The following is a 16,613-nucleotide window of genomic DNA, read 5'->3' as shown; positions in this document are numbered from 1 at the left end:
CCCATTCCATTATGAGCTGTTAGTAAACCCACGGGATTGTTTCTGGTACAAGTTAATTACAATATTTAACGGTTGAACAACTACCGTGTACATTCGATGTAGGTGGCTGTTATTTCTATCCGGCGGCGCGGGGTCGCCCTGCTTTTTTGATAAATTGAATTCAATTAGATTATTAATCTATACTTATAATAAAACTGGTTGAATTCTATACATTTATTCGCAATTTAAGATTTTACTTATACCATTTGTAACAACAAACGTTAGCGTGGCATAACGGACGACGACGCCATCTAGAATCTATACTTATAATACAAATTCTGTAGAATTTGTACATTATGTACATTGAAGATATTTTGAAAATTTTTGTTGGGGGACATTATATAATCGATACTGAAGCTAAAAATATTTTTTTTCGATTTTTCGTTTGTCTGTCTGTCTGTCTGTCCGTGTTTTTTTTGTTATTCGGGCATCACGCTGAAACTTCTGAATGAATTCAAATGAAACTTGGCACGGTTTAAGACCATAATACGGAGAAGGTTTTAGGATACTTTTTATTGCGAAAATAAAATGAGAAGAGGGTGAATTAGGAGTTGAAAGTTTGTATGGAAAGTCCTTAATTTTTAGAGTTTTAAAAATTTGTTCATAAATCATAAAAAAAATAAGAAATATAACGTAATTCAAAAATTTTTAAAATTCAACCCCTAAAGTGGTGAAATAGGGCTTGAAAGTATACATTGTTACTAGCAGGTTTTATTCGCGTAGTTCCCATTCTCGTGGGAATACGAGGATAAAACATAGCCTGCGACACTCGCAAATAACGTAGTAGTAAAAGAATTTTCAAAATATCCCGTACAACCTCACGAACTTTTACCTCTTTATAACATTTAATTAGTATAGAAAAAATACGACTCTATCGTCAATCTATAAGTCGATATTACTCTATTGTTGCGTTGTCATCAGATGTGCGTAGCCTATAACAGATTTGTCTCGAGTTGATTGATCGTCAGGAAGTGGTGCCGATTTAGCTGCCAAGATTCCCTACAGATACTAAGAGGGCAAATCAAACATAAAGTAATTAATACAGTTTTATTTACTCGTTTTTTTTATAGCATATAGCATGGCCTATACTTTGACTACTTCGTTCGTAACACTACCAATGGTCCGTGCGGGCCGGGAAGGGGGTAGCGATGCCCCGCGCGACTTCATACCCGCGCAGTCCTTTCCCCCCGTCGCCCGCATATCATGGGAGTGTCATCAACGAACTTGCCGAGCTATAGTTACTTGTACCGTTTTAGTATCTTCTTAGTTTTGCAAATATTTGAAACACAATGAAAACGGAGCATTCGCAAAATACAGTTTGATTAAAACCGTTGAACGTTTAACAAAAAGTGTAACAGATACCTACGCATCTCTAAAAACACGCCATCTCATCATATCTATTCAAAGATCGATGCAGTTCATTGAACCAGTCTTTACAAATAAACAAAATGGAAATACATTTGACAAAATCTTGGGGACCTTAAATTAAGACAACACCGGCTTAGCACCGCCTTCATACTGATCAGCAGGTAGAACATAATAATATAATGATGTTATTTTTCACTTTTTAGTTTAGGGGGTACGTTTTTAAGTTTTGAAGTCGGTTATATTTTTTTTATTAAAATTTTATTTATTTTTCCATTTTTAGTGGATGGTAGTTATTTTTCCATTTCCATATTATCATATATATTCAAAGATCGATGCAGTTCATTGAACCAGTCTTTACAAATAAACCAAATGGAAATCATTAGACAAAATCTTGAGGACACTGACAAAAAATCTACAGCAGCTAGAATTATTTATACAATAAAGCAAAACTGAGAATTTCAAATACTGAATTCAATGAACAATGTAACTTTTTGTATACGTCTGACATTGAATAGACACAACAGATTTACAAGAAATTCGCTATTCCTGTCTGTTCTCCACAATTGAAACGGTATTACAATTAAAACATTTTATTTTTCCGCAATGTTCTTGCAATGTCGTTAAGCTTCAAGCATAGATTAATTGTTTTATTTTGATAGCTAAATGTATCTACAAAAGCGTTAGCTTTCAGCATTGTCTGTACTGTGGTGTCTGCTTACATTTATACATGTACTAGCTGACGCCGCTCGGTTTCGCCCGCGTGGTTCCCATTCCCGTAGGAATACGATAATATACAGCCTATAGCCTTCCTCGATAAATGGGCTATCTAACACTGAAAGAATTTTTCAAATCGGACCAGTAGTTCCTGAGATTAGCGCGTTCAATCAAACAAACAAACTCTTCAGCTTTATAAGATTATTTTTTAATTAGTAAAAATATCATAATTTATTGAAAAGAGCCGTGATAGCCCTGTGGACATGACCTTTGCTTTTGATTCGGAGGGCGTAGGATTGAATCAAGGCAGGGACGTGCTCTACAATGAGTCGAATATGGGTTGTTAATGATGAACATATATTGATCTAATGATATAAGTGACTGTCAATATGGACAAAAATATATTAATCTGATTTAAGATAAAGATTTATTTAGAGTTTATAATATTTACATGGACAAAATTAAAATACGGGGATATACTAAGCCGATATATTTGTCGAAATTATAAAAATGTACATCATTATGATACAACAATTTGTGATAAATATAGTAAAAATAAATAGGTATTAGACAAATTAGTTCCTACTTAAAATAGGGCCGGCGATCTCTTTGCAAATATGTAAAACCAACTGCTTTGGTATGTTACGGGTTGCCCTAAATTCTATTACAACGTTCAACTTATAAGTGTATTCAAATTGTCCTACGACTGAAATATTATTTTAAAAACACAATATTGTAATATTTGAAGTATAATAAGAGAAAAAGTAACAAGTCAAGGAAGTAGGGCGGTCGGTTACCCGGATGAGTTGTGCTAGCGAGGAAACGTGAACAACTTGCTATGATATATCACTATAACCCATTGCGGATATCCCCTCCTCAATATTAAGATATATTCAGACAACTGATATTTATTACTATTATATATTCGGCTCACTGGTGTGCACGAGTGTTGTGAGAGAAGTGCCTCGGACCGGATTCGAACCAACGCCCTTCGAATTGAAGGCAGAGATCATATCCTATCACGGCTATAACGAAATTAGGCACATCTAATCGTTTTTGTTAAAAGTAAATACCCACGAGTAAAGTAGTAGTTGCATTTAGAGTCTAAATATGTTAATGCATCATTAAAGAGCCATATCTTTTTGGACTTTTTTCACAGCGTCAAGGGTCTCTTAACCTGAGAAGTCATAATCATGAACCTCATCAGCCGATAAACGTCCACTGCACTTAGGTATCTTTTAAGAACTTCCAAATAACACATTTTTGCTTTTGACTTGAGTAAATCGTTTGATTTCAGCTCGATACTTCCACGCTTTCCAGAGATAAAGGCTCTTGACAGACAGACGGTCAGACACAACAACAAAAACATCCGCTTTTTTGCAACACACACACAACCCTAAAAAAGAACAACATAATGTCTAATGAGTTATGTTAATATAACAATCATTCTCTGTCTACGCTCATACGTCAATGACTATTAAACAATGACATTCTTCCGGCGTTCTGTCTACAATCGCGAATTCATCTGAGCAAAGGTATTTCAGTCAATAAAAGTGTCAATGTCTATCGGCCGATAGCGGCCTTTTCAATGGCATTGGCGTGGTGTGAGCGGTCGTCCTGAAAAATGCGGAGCAAGTAGCCAATTAACGTGCGGGCATGGAGTGAGGCCGGCGTCTCGGCGCCTCTAAAAATATCATCAGAGAAGTGTACAGCTCTGCTCTGTAGCCGCGCCGCCGCGCGCCGACCGACTAGGCGACTACCGACACGGCCGATCAACCGACGCAATACCCACACTATAAACACGAGGCATAAATCACAGCTCTAAAACTGTGACGTCACGAGTAATGATCCCGGGCTCATAGTCCCACAATTTATAGTCGTTCGACTTTATTTATTCTTTAGGAGGAAAATTATTCAATTATCATTTTAAAAGTACAAATCGTCATGCAGTTTCCTGGTATTTTGATTCACAGTGCAAGGTAGTCTAAAAGAGAGGATACATGATCAAATATTACGTAAACAAATTATTTTTAACCCCCGGTGCAAAAAGAGGGATGTTATAAATTTGACGTGTCTGTCAGTGGCACTTTAACTTCCGAACGGATGCAGCGATTTCAATTTAGATTTTTTTGTATTAAAGGTAACTTAAGTGCGAGTGTTCCTAGACATTTTTGAAATAATCGGTTTAGCCGTTAAAAAGTTGTGGGGATGACAGTGGGGAAGAAAAACCGAAAGTCTGCAAATATACTCGAGTGGGGTCTCAAATGAAAGCGCACTGAAAGAGAATATTGATAACTTAATCGAGAGTGTTCTTAGCTTCGTTTGATGAGAAAATTGGTAGTTGGAAAATTGGGACATGGAAACCCGATTGTTCATATAAAAATATACTATTTTCTTTGATCCTGCTCACTTACGATTATAGAAAGAATTTCTGGTATAAGTCTTTATTCTAGATTCATGCCCTTCGAGCGGTTTTATAAAATTTTAATTTCATGTTATTACACAGAATAATGAACTTCATCCAAGAGCTTTAAATTGCAATTCAATTGATCTTGATTACATATTTAAGTGTTACCACTGCCGCTTACATGAATAATGTTACCTGACAATTTAGATGATCACGACATTTCACACCCTGAAACCCTGTATCCTGGCGAAATCCAGATTCATTTGACTACTTCCTACTACGACTTACAGGTATTTATAAGCCCCGTCCCAACAAATGATTATTTTTTCAACAAAAATAGCAAATAGCCGACAAAAGTGTTAGGTAGGTATAAAACTGTTAAACTAAAATGTACAAGAAATAATTTCATCAACACCTCAAAACATTAAGATATTTGAGCAACCAATAGCGTCAGTTATAGGGCTATTAAAATAAAGAAAGGTTTGACTTGGGACTTTGTAGTAGGGGAGCCGAAGAGAGGATTTTTGCAGTTATTCGTGCGCGTTAGATAAAAATAAGGGACTAAATCTTGCACGTTGTTGAGTACCTCCACCAAGTATGAGTCCTTAATATTGGTGGGTACGTTTAGGACAACCAAAAAAAAACTAACTTCAGAAATACTCAACCAGCACTTCAGATAAGGATATAGTAGGTTAGTTAATTACTAAAAGGTGTGCATTTCGAAAATCTAACGATTTGAGCGTAATGTAATGGAATGAGAGGGTTCCAAAGTTGTAAAATAAAACCCTTATATTTTAGTTCTCGAGTTGCGAGCACGATTGTTATAATTTTTCACTTAAAAAACTTTTTAGATAAAGTCCTTAAAAGTTTCTGACAATTTTAGTAAGCCAAAGTAATTAGAATGCTCTATAGTTTTTCTTTCCACCGCTAAAAGCGAAAAAAGCAAATAACTATTTATTCTTCCTATCATTGTTTTGTTGTGGGCTCTTCTCGGACCAAGGCACGTTTGGAACCCTCGTAACTTTAATTTTAAGTTTTCGAATATTATTATCACCATTATCTTAAGTTTAATATTATTACCTGACATGTCGAAAGAGCTTGTAAACAAAGCCTATTTGAAATAAATGAATTTTGACTTTGGCTTTGACTTGATATTTAATCTACCAAATGTAATCGGTCCCCATGGCGCTTTAGTAACTGCAAATTTAGCATCCCGGGCTCCCCTACTATTGAGTGTTTGGATCTAACGAGCGCCGTGTCCCGGAAGCGGCGCTGTCCCAGCGCTGAGCTGACGGCGGCGCGGCGTCATCGGAGGTGCGCGAGATGCCGCGAGTGATCGCGCTATTTCTGTCCACTCACCAGTTGAATAACCTCCAATCAACTATTCGCACTTAGTTCGCCTACGAATCCCACTAACACACACTACGTACAATACACCCAATTGAAATAGAAAAAAAATCGAGTCTATGTCGCACAATTTACCACACGAAAATACTTTTTGATGGAAATTTCTCAGTCCTTCTTTATATTTTAGTTTCCCCTAAAAACACCCAATTGAAACAGGAATAATTTTGATTCTCTAGTAGCTACATATAGGTACTACAGGAAAATACTTCCATCAGTTCTAAGGATTTTATTTTGCCTTAAAAACAACACACAAAGCAGAAAATTTTTTGGTTATCTGCGTCGCTAAATTTTTACCACACGAAAATATTTCCATCAGTTCTTAGTTCCCCTAAAAACAACACACAATTGAAGCAGGAAAAATGTTGATTCTATACGTCACTACACTAAATATACATACTAAAATACTTTCATCGGTTGTTTAGTTTTCACCTAAAAACAACTAAAGATGATAATGATGATGATGATGATTGCTGATTATTTATTAAATACAGCTGAACCAACAAATCCGACGTTTCTTTCACCATTTCCTACAAGAATTCTAAAATCGCTATTTAATAAAAAAGGTGGGAGCCGTTTCGGAGATCGACCAATAACCAATAGGCAGATATTGTAACACATTTTTAAAGAAAAAAGATGGAATATGCACTTTAAATATATTTTTCTTGTATTTAAAATTAGCACCATCCATGCATTTTTACCAGCAACATTGTATTTAAATACAAAGAGTAGACAAGTTTTATACCAATTTACAAACCTCGACAAGTGTACCAGTTTTTAAAATAGTTGTAGACTTCAGATCTTTAACTTTTTTTACAGGACATTTTTTTTTAATCGGATCATTTTAATGAAAGAAGATTTACTGCATTGAATGTAACAAACATCTTCTACAAAAAAAATTAAACATTATTTATAAAAATCGTACTGTTTAACAAAAATCAGATATTTAAAATCCTAATTAAAGCATTGAAAAAACTAATTCAAGATAAAAAAAATTTCAAATATAAGTAACTTGGTCACCCTAAGGATTTTTTGAAAATTATTCAAATTAGTTTTAGATAATTAGGTGGTGTATCTACCATTGCATTTTATTCATTAATTACACTCTGTATATACGAGTATATACATATATTGCAGGTCGTAATTTTTTTTTTTAATTTCCCAATCAAATAAAATCACAGCTTATTTATTTGAAAGAAATAGATATGCCAGAAAGTTTTCCGGATCAGCTAATAAACACATGCATAAGAAACTACAAGTTTTGTCTGAACAAATACAGTCCAGTGCAGTGATCCAGTTAGTTGGCTTCTATGTGCACCGTACACAAACACGACAAATCGCTTGGCAATAAATACGGCTTCTGCACTCGTATAACACATATCGACAGTGGGTTAACAATCGTTAACTAGGTGATGCAGTTTGTTATTTCTTACTGGGCGGATTATCGATATCAATGGTTGGCTTTGGGTTATTTGTTTGGTACTTATCGATACTAATACTATAAAGAGTTAAGATTATCTTCTTAAAGTCTTAAATTGTTCTTTTTTTATTATTCTTTACAAGTTAGCCCTTGACTACAATTTCATCTGATGGTAAGTGATGATGCAGTCTAAGATGGAAGCGGGCTAACTTGTTAGGAGGAGGATGAAAATCCACACCCCTTTCGATCGGCATGGTACCGGAACGCTAAATCGCTTGGCGGTAGGTACGTCTTTGCCGGTCTTAAATTGTTCATTCATTAAATTGTTCTGAAAAAAGTTATATTTATTGGAGACGAGAATACATATAAATTTTATTCAATATTTTTGGCAATATGAGCCGTAGCCAGATATAGACGTTTGGAAAAATTTATAAAATACATAATTTTTAACTTGAGTTTTTAAAATTAAGAAATCCTTAACTTTTATTAATTGATGTCGATTTATTATTATTTGACCCTTATTCCATGTATTATACGTAAAAAATAATATTGTTTATATTCCAAATATGAACTAGTTAGGTATGAAACGAAATAATAAGATCTTAAGATCAACAGTGCGAGATAAAGTATTGAATTGGTTCAATACTTTACCTCGCATTTTTACTGTATTTACCTACTTACTTTTTAATGTAAATAGATCAATTTTATTATTTACCATAGCATAATTATATTAGCGCGCTCATGGAAAGGCCTATGGTCCAGCAGCTGACGTATACAAACTGATGATGATGAACCTATTATCGTATCTTTCCATCTTAACTCTTCGCAATGTCTTTATTTTCGGTTTTGATCTCCATGTGTTAAAGGAAGATACAATCAATAAAACAGTACTAAACTACTTAAATATTTTCGTTAAATATTTGTTTATTTGGCGACCATCCAATAACACAACATCAGTGCACTCTACAGTGAAATTAAAGCGTTACAATCGATTGGGTTTATCACGCCCGGAGCTGCACTCAGGATGATCTGTAAGATCGTATATTTATGCGCTGGGGTTTTTGATTTCTGGTTTTTTTCTCATAAATTCTCAGATTTACTTATAACCCTTTTCGCTAATCCTACTAATAATATAAACGCGAAAGTTTGTACGGATGTTTGTTACTCTTTAACGGCGCAACTCCTGAACCGATTTAGCTGAAATTTTTTATGGAAATAGATTTTACTCTGGATTAACACTTAGGCTACTTTTCATCCCGGAAAAATCCATGGTTCTCGAGAGATTTCCTGTCTGAATCTAATCTAATCCGACCAACTCCACCCACCTGTCAACCGGATGAAAAGTTTTTTATATTAAACTAGCCCTGCCCTACCCTACTCCCATCCTACCTCTAACCTACCTATGTCCGTCTCCTGGTTCTAACCTACCTCTCCGCAAATTTTCAGCCAAATCGGTCCAGCCGTTGTTGCTATAAATAGCGTAACTAACACGACTTTCTTTTTTATATATTTTAAAAATATCAGTCAAGGATGTGATTAGTTAAGAATGTTTTATTCTTTAATTTTCACTGGTTTGGTTACTTAATAGACAAATTAGATAGCGAGAGAGAGATTAAATAAAAAAAAGACATGTCAGTACTTGTGTGGTGTGATTTTTTTAGTAGAGTTTTTCTTTACTAAAAAAATCACAACGCTTGTGACCATAAAAGTTTTTATTTGGAGAGTGCAATTATCGCGGGTGCATATTCCGTTTGTTACAGACAGTTTAACGACAACGAATTTAATTTACAATCATGTTTTGGTGTTTGGTGTAATCCACGGTTTAGTCAGGAGCATGGAATTATATTCTATTTTTGTTACACCCATCGGTCCAAACTGACTCTGCCAAACTGTGAAATTTACGACAAAAATACGACTATGCACAAAACTGCGACATATCATATTTGTACATGGATAGCTACCTATTGTCTAGTTCTAGTTTCTTAGGCCTGCAACTCCGAACTACTTAATAAAGTAGAAATAGTAAATCTGTAGTTATAGTAGAAATTACAAAAAAAACAATTATTAAGCTTATATGTAAGCTTATTATAGTCAATAATACAATTCAATACTTATATATGTCAATAATTAAAAAAAAAACCCGACTGCCTAACCTGCTCGCACCTAGTCATCCGCCTCGCGTATTTAATAATATATTTATTGTAATGTAATATCATTTTAGGGTAGGGGTAGGGTAGGGTAGGGTAGAGTAGAGTAGGGGTAGGGTAGTGTAGAGTAGGGATAGGGAATAAGAGCACACAAGTCAAAGCGAAGCTTGACCGGGTCCGCTAGTAATATATAAAAAAATCGCATCCAAATAGTAAAAAAATATCGACCGAATTGAGAACCTCCTCCTTTTTGAAGTCGGTTAAAAACTATTCTATTCTATAGATTCAATGTGATAGTATCTATCAACAAAATTACTAAACTGTACTTTTGTTGGCAAAGTGGTTTCGTGCTATTGTCTTTCTGACGACGGACGCTATATTTCTATCAACAATCGATATACAAATTTTGGATCATACCGTAATTCGTCACGATTATTGTCGCATGGAGACAAACGTATACTTTATGACTCGTACGACGCGCAAACTATCCACATTATACATGGAACTGTCTGCTTCTGTCCCTTTATAATGAAAACTAGGATAAGCCATCGTATCCAAAGTAAATAGAAGAGGGGGCCCCGCATTCACTTTATTTAGCCGAAAGATCCAAGTATCCGCTTGTGAGATATTGCCCTAGATAGGTACCCTAGAAACCAACTCACGGATACGTCGATACAGACATACGTCAATACGGTGTCGCAAATCGTAAACGCGATTCTGTGACACGTCGTAGGCGCGTTTGTATCGAAGTAAAGTCTATACCTTAATACGGTGTCACAAATCTTGAACGCGTTTTTGTAACATGTTGTATGCAAGCTTGTATTAAAGTAAACTCAGGGATACATCGATTCAGTCATATCAGAATAACGGGGTCGCAAATTTTGATCGCGTTTCTGTGATACGTCATAGGCGCGTTTTGAAATCGAGAATACAGTCATACTTCAATACTATACAGTATTCTCTATGACTTGTACGCGGCGCAAACTACGAGTATACACATTATATGCAACTGTCAGCTCAATAGAAGTCCCACTATAAAGAGAACTACGAGAAGGATAAACCATGGTGTCCAAAGTAAACAGAAGAGGGGGCCCAGCATACACTTTATATAGCCAAAATATCTAGGTATCCGTTTGTGAGATATTGACCTAGATAGGTAACCTAGAAACCAACTCACGGATGCGTCGATACAGTCATACATCAATGCGGTGTCACAAATGTTGAACGCGTTTTTGTAACATGTTACATGCGCGCTTATATTGAAGTAAACTCGGGGATACATCAATTTAGTCATACCTGAATAACGGGATCGCAAATTCTGAACGCTCTTCTGAAAGTGTATCACGTTATACGAGCGTTTGTATTTAACTTGAGCCGGGGATACGTTAATCAATACGACAGTCAATACGGTATCATAAATTTTTAACGCGTGTTTGTAACATGTTCTATGCGCGCTCGTAATGAAGTAAACTCGGGGATACGTCGATTCAGGCATACCCACGTCAATACACATGGTGTCGCAAATCTTAAACGCATTTCCGTTACACGATTTGTATTGAAGTAAACCTGGGGATACGTTGATACAGTCAAATGTCAATACAGTATACATGTAAACTCGGCGATACGTCGATACAGTCATACGGTATTAAAGTAAACTCGGGGATACGTCGATATAGTCATACGCCAATACGGTATTAAAGTAAACTCGGGGATACGTCGATATAGTCATACGCCAATACGGTATTAAAGTAAACTCGGGGATACGTCGATATAGTCATACGCCAATACGGTATTAAAGTAAACTCGGGGATACGTCGATATAGTCATACGCCAATACGGTATTAAAGTAAACTCGGGGATACGTCGATATAGTCATACGCCAATACGGTATTGAAGTAAACTCGGGGATACGTCGATATAGTCATACGCCAATACGGTATTAAAGTAAACTCGGGGATACGTCGATATAGTCATACGCCAATACGGTATTAAAGTAAACTCGGGGATACGTCGATATAGTCATACGCCAATACGGTATTAAAGTAAACTCGGGGATACGTCGATATAGTCATACGCCAATACGGTATTAAAGTAAACTCGGGGATACGTCGATATAGTCATACCCCAATACGGTATTGAAGTAAACTCGGGGATTCGTCGATATAGTCATATGTCAATACGGTATTGAAGTAAACTCGGGGATACGTCGATATAGTCATACGCCAATACGGTATTGAAGTAAACTCGGGGATACGTCGGTACAGTCATTATACGTCAATACGATGTCGCAAATCTCGATCGCGCTTCTGTAACACGTTGTAGGTACGCGAGTTTGTAATAAAAAACAAATGCTACAATCTGGATTTTGTATGATCCCTATCAAGTCAAATTGTTCTTATCATCATCAAATCATGAGAAGTTTGCAGAAACAATAGCTTGTCAATCAATTGGAGGCTGTATACCACAGCATCACATCAGAACAATGGACCAATAATCTATACTAATATTATAAAGAGGTAATGTTTGTGGTATTGTATCTCCGGATCTAATAAAAAATTTTGAAATTTTTTTTACCACTATAAGGGGGCCTGACATTGTAGCTATATAAAATGAACTAAAGTCTATAAACCAATACAAAAACTATGAATATTGAACATGAACCCTAGTGGTATATTACTTCACTTTATTTGTACACCACAAAACAAGGAAACAAACAAATAAGAGAGAAAAAAAGTAAGCAATCTCTTCCAGGCCTTCTACCTCAAGTTTAAGAAATTATTAGAGTGAGTATAGTTCAATGGTACAAATTAATTTGACCTAATTCTTAAATCTATGAAGTTCCACTTTGTTCACAGATTTAGGAAGATACTATGTAAAAATACAAACCTAGTTTCAACTTTATTATTAGAATGTAACAGCCACACAATTAGCCAAGGACAGACATTTGTTTAGAATGTTTAAATTAATTTTCCAACATATTTTAGTTCTTTTGTCTTTTGACTCTTTATAAAATGTTGAATATGTATTATAGTAACTTAGTTTTTCAATTTCATCATAGTACTAATAATTATTTTAATTTTATGCATTAAATAATCTATAAGTTTACTTAGTACTTATACAATTTATAGCTATAAATCAACAGAATGTGTCTGGATATATCTAGATTGGTTCAGAGATATATTATAGTTTGAAATAGCATACAAGTATGTAATTTTCATCATTATCAACTCATATTCGGCTCACTGTTAAGCTCGAGTCTCTTCTCAGAATGAAAGGGGTTAGGCCAATAGTCCACCGCACTGGCCCAATGCGGATTGGCAGACTTCACAGAATTAAGACACACTATGTTTTTTCTATACTGTTTCAAAATTTTAATTTCTTAAAATGCACACAATTGAAAAGTTGGAGACGCATGCGTCGGACTGGATTCAAACCGACACTCTCCAGAATCTGAGGCAGAGGTCATATCCACGGAGCTATCACAGATTATGTTATTTTATTTTATATCATGTAAAAAAAAATATTTTATAACATGATATTTCCTATAATAGGGAATTATAGGGAAAAAGGTTGTATCTACATACACGAGGCACAGCTAGTCTTATAAATCTTAATTGTATGCCTTTATCAGTTTTACTTGATAGTCAGAAAAAATACAAATATTGAGTAAGTATGTAAAACTATCAGACTTATGAGTGCTAACTATTGTATTTAGTTTTTAATTTTGGGATTACTATATTATTATAAATTTATACAATTAACATTATTTGTGTTTCTGAATTTGGATAAATAGGTTTTTACTTTTCTTGTTTAAAAATGTTAAATTAACAGTAAACCATGTACAAAGATTATATGTTATAAATTATGTCAATATTCTAGAACAATATTTCACAAGATTTAGATCTTTATAGCCACCTAAGGAATGAATTTTTTCGAGGGATAAAAATATTGAATTCCCTGATCCTTTTTATAATATATAAGAATCCATAAATACATTCGTAATTTAGAAAGAATTAGGGAAACAGGTTTGCATTCATCATATTATAAACAAAACAAAACAAAATCTAACAAACTATAATAGACTAACTTTTTTTGAGACTTAATGGTAATTCTAATCACAATCCTGGCATGTAAACATGATGACTAAGACGTTTTACTACATTAGCAACACACATTCTTATTTCTTACAATAAAATGTTAAAAATACACTTTTTTCGGGACGATAATAATATCGCGGTATGAATCATACAGCTAAATGTTTACAGCAGTTGGTATCGCCTGCTGATGTCATGAAAGCTCCGTAAGGCACCGATAACTCAGGCGCGAGACGGTCATGACTCCAGCCTTCGCGATTGCAAGCACGTACAAAAATTCCACGAAACTCTCAAACTAAACCCTATCAAAATACATGCGATACTTATGAATTCAACAGAGTTCATTCTTGTATGGTGTTCGCGTCTTATATAATGATTTCCAGCGTTCAGGCTTATCGAAGTATAAAAGAATGGGTTCAATATTAACAAGTAGCCGATAGTTCTTATATTTAAAGCGTAGGAGGAGTTAAATACCTTTATTTTATGTGTAATCCAATATCCCAAAGAATGTCGAAGTCCTATTTATCACACGAAGTACACTGTCATTAATGTAAAGTAACACACCATCACAAAGCAGCACTACACAATTTTTCACTTTTAATTGATAAATTTCGTGAAAATATCACATAATGCGCCATTTTCGCAATAAATCCGTAAGACAGCAGACGGCAATCGCTGCCATCCACAGACCACAAATGAAGCAGACCTCTGACTCAGAACAAAGCTTTGTGCTGGTTAGAAATTTTGTATGTGTGTATAAAAATGTCATTCATAAATTTCTCGGACCTCTCTTTTACACTTGGGAAAAAATTAAATGTGGGGGGAAAGTCCTATCTCTTTCTAATTCAACACATGCATATAAAACGTAGTAAAATTAGGGATGTGCAAAAATCGTAATTAGAGAAATTAGTGCTGAACACACACACTTGTTGCAGATTTTTTAATGTACCGATTTTAGAAATTTCCGGTTTTCTCTTACACTACTAGTGCACCTAAATTTATATTTACTTGTTAGATTTTAAGGAAAAGAAAAGCCTTTAATATATTTAAATCTATTTATTTTGTTATTGTCTGTTAATTGTGTAGTGACTCTACCACAGGTTCGGAAGGCAGAAGAGCCGGCAAGAAACTCAGTGGTTGCTCTTTAAAAAAAAACATTATTTACAATTGTAATTATCATTCACAATCCCCAAAATTACAAATATTGTGTACATACAAATTTTAGGCTGGTGGAAAATCAATTACATATTGTTTTTCTATAACATTATGAGGATTCAATAAACAAATAAATTTGAGACAGAACAGTGTAACAGAATCAACATAATATTCTTAGTTCTTTACTATTTTTTTTTTTACTTGACCTTGTAAATTATTAATTATAAAACAATCATTTTAACTTAAGTATAATAGGCAACCTCTTTATAATGTGTCTCTGTAAATATTATTTCTTCTTCTTCTTAAAGTGCCTCTCCGACTAGCGAAGGTTGGCAGTCAGATTCTTGAACTCGTCTCTATCTTTCGCGAGGCGAAATAATTGTGCGGCGCTCGCGATCCCGGTCCACTCTGATGTTTCTCAGCCAAGATTTCTTTCTGCGACCAACGCCTCTTCTACCAGCAACCTTTCCCATCAAGATGAGCTGTAGAAGCTCGTATCTCTCGTGTCGTAGCACGTGCCCTAGATACGCGACTTTTCTCGTCTTGACGGTCTGCAAAAGTTCACGCTTCTGATTGACGCGTCGCAGAACTTCGGCATTCGTCACTTTGTGAGTCCAACTGATAGCCAGCATGCGTCTAAAAGCCCACATTTCGAACGCTTCTATACGTTTCCTGATGTCCTCTTTTACTGTCCAGGCTTCACATCCGTATAGAAGTATGGGCCAGATGTAACAACGCAGGAGTCGAATGCGCAGAGGAATCTTAAGACTGCGATTGCAGAGAACTTTTCTCATTTTGTTAAAAGTACTTCGTGCTATTTCAATGCGAGTCTTAACTTCCTGATCACTACTCCAGGTTTCATTAAGCCACGTACCCAAATATTTGTATTTGCGCACTCTCTCCACTTTTTGGCCGGCTACGTCGATTTCAAGGTTATCAATATTTCTTTTTGATATAACCATGAATTTTGTCTTTGAGATGTTCATCCTAAGACCAGCTTGCTCACTGAAATCATTTACACTGGTTACAAGTTTTTGAAGTTCTTCCAGAGATGAGGCAATAAGAACTGTATCGTCAGCGTATCTAATATTGTTAATGTTTCTGCCATTAATTTTTACTCCACAGTCCAGATTTTCAAGTGCTTCTGCTATGGTTGACTCGGAGTATAAATTAAATAGCGTAGGTGACAAAATACAGCCCTGGCGAACTCCCCTTTTAATTTCAACATAGCCTTATTATTTATCCAAAATATTATTTATCATCACTAAAAACATATGAGGGTATATATTTCTAATGCCGGATCAGAGACCATTATAATAAAAATAAGTAAGTGTAAGTAAGGTTACCTAAAAACCTAATTAAAATTATGTAATTTATTGTCATACAAAACAAAGATTGTGAGTTTTGCAAAATTATAGTTTTAAAAACAATAAAAACACAAAGCACGTACAATACTGTGAAATCCCACATTGTTTCAGTATTAAACATTTTTTTTACAAATTTAGCAATTTTTTTACAATATACATTAGAATGTAATACAAAGGGCAAGATTTCTAATTAAAAGTACAACAAGGACAGGATATCACAGGAGGCACAGATTTGTTAGGACTTATACTTAATTATATGTATATTACTAGCAGACTTGACCATGGTTTTACCGGAATAGTAGTTTTGATTATAATGGGTGCTTGGCAGTATTTCCTATAACTCTGGGGTTACTCTTTAACGAAAATTAATACATAATAATAAATTTATATAATGACGTACATAATACATTAATACATATTTATAATTATGACGTAGCCAAGTTTTACGTATTTTAATGTTTGAAGACATAAAAAGATTTTATTTATTAGTTAAAAAAA

General features: G+C 34.8%; 1 protein-coding gene across 6 annotated transcripts in view; it reads right to left on the bottom strand.

Moving 5' to 3' along the window:
- LOC112055740 (NUAK family SNF1-like kinase 1) overlaps nucleotides 1–14,300 on the bottom strand; it is a 50,291-nt gene extending 35,991 nt beyond the window's left edge. For 5 of the 6 annotated variants that reach the window (XM_024095943.2, XM_024095966.2, XM_052882567.1 and 2 more), the window contains exon 1: nucleotides 14,068–14,299. The gene's annotated coding sequence lies outside the window, so the exon portion shown is untranslated. Of the gene's footprint in view, nucleotides 1–14,067 lie in introns of all 6 variants that reach the window. The other variant, XM_052882569.1, reaches the window with a different exon arrangement.
- Between the last annotated feature and the right edge of the window lie 2,313 nt (nucleotides 14,301–16,613).

This window comes from Bicyclus anynana, chromosome 7 (genome assembly GCF_947172395.1).
Source record: "Bicyclus anynana chromosome 7, ilBicAnyn1.1, whole genome shotgun sequence".
Taxonomy (NCBI): Eukaryota; Metazoa; Arthropoda; class Insecta; order Lepidoptera; family Nymphalidae; genus Bicyclus; species Bicyclus anynana.
Note: the sequence above shows the minus strand (reverse complement) of the source record. Positions and strands in the feature narration are given on the sequence as shown.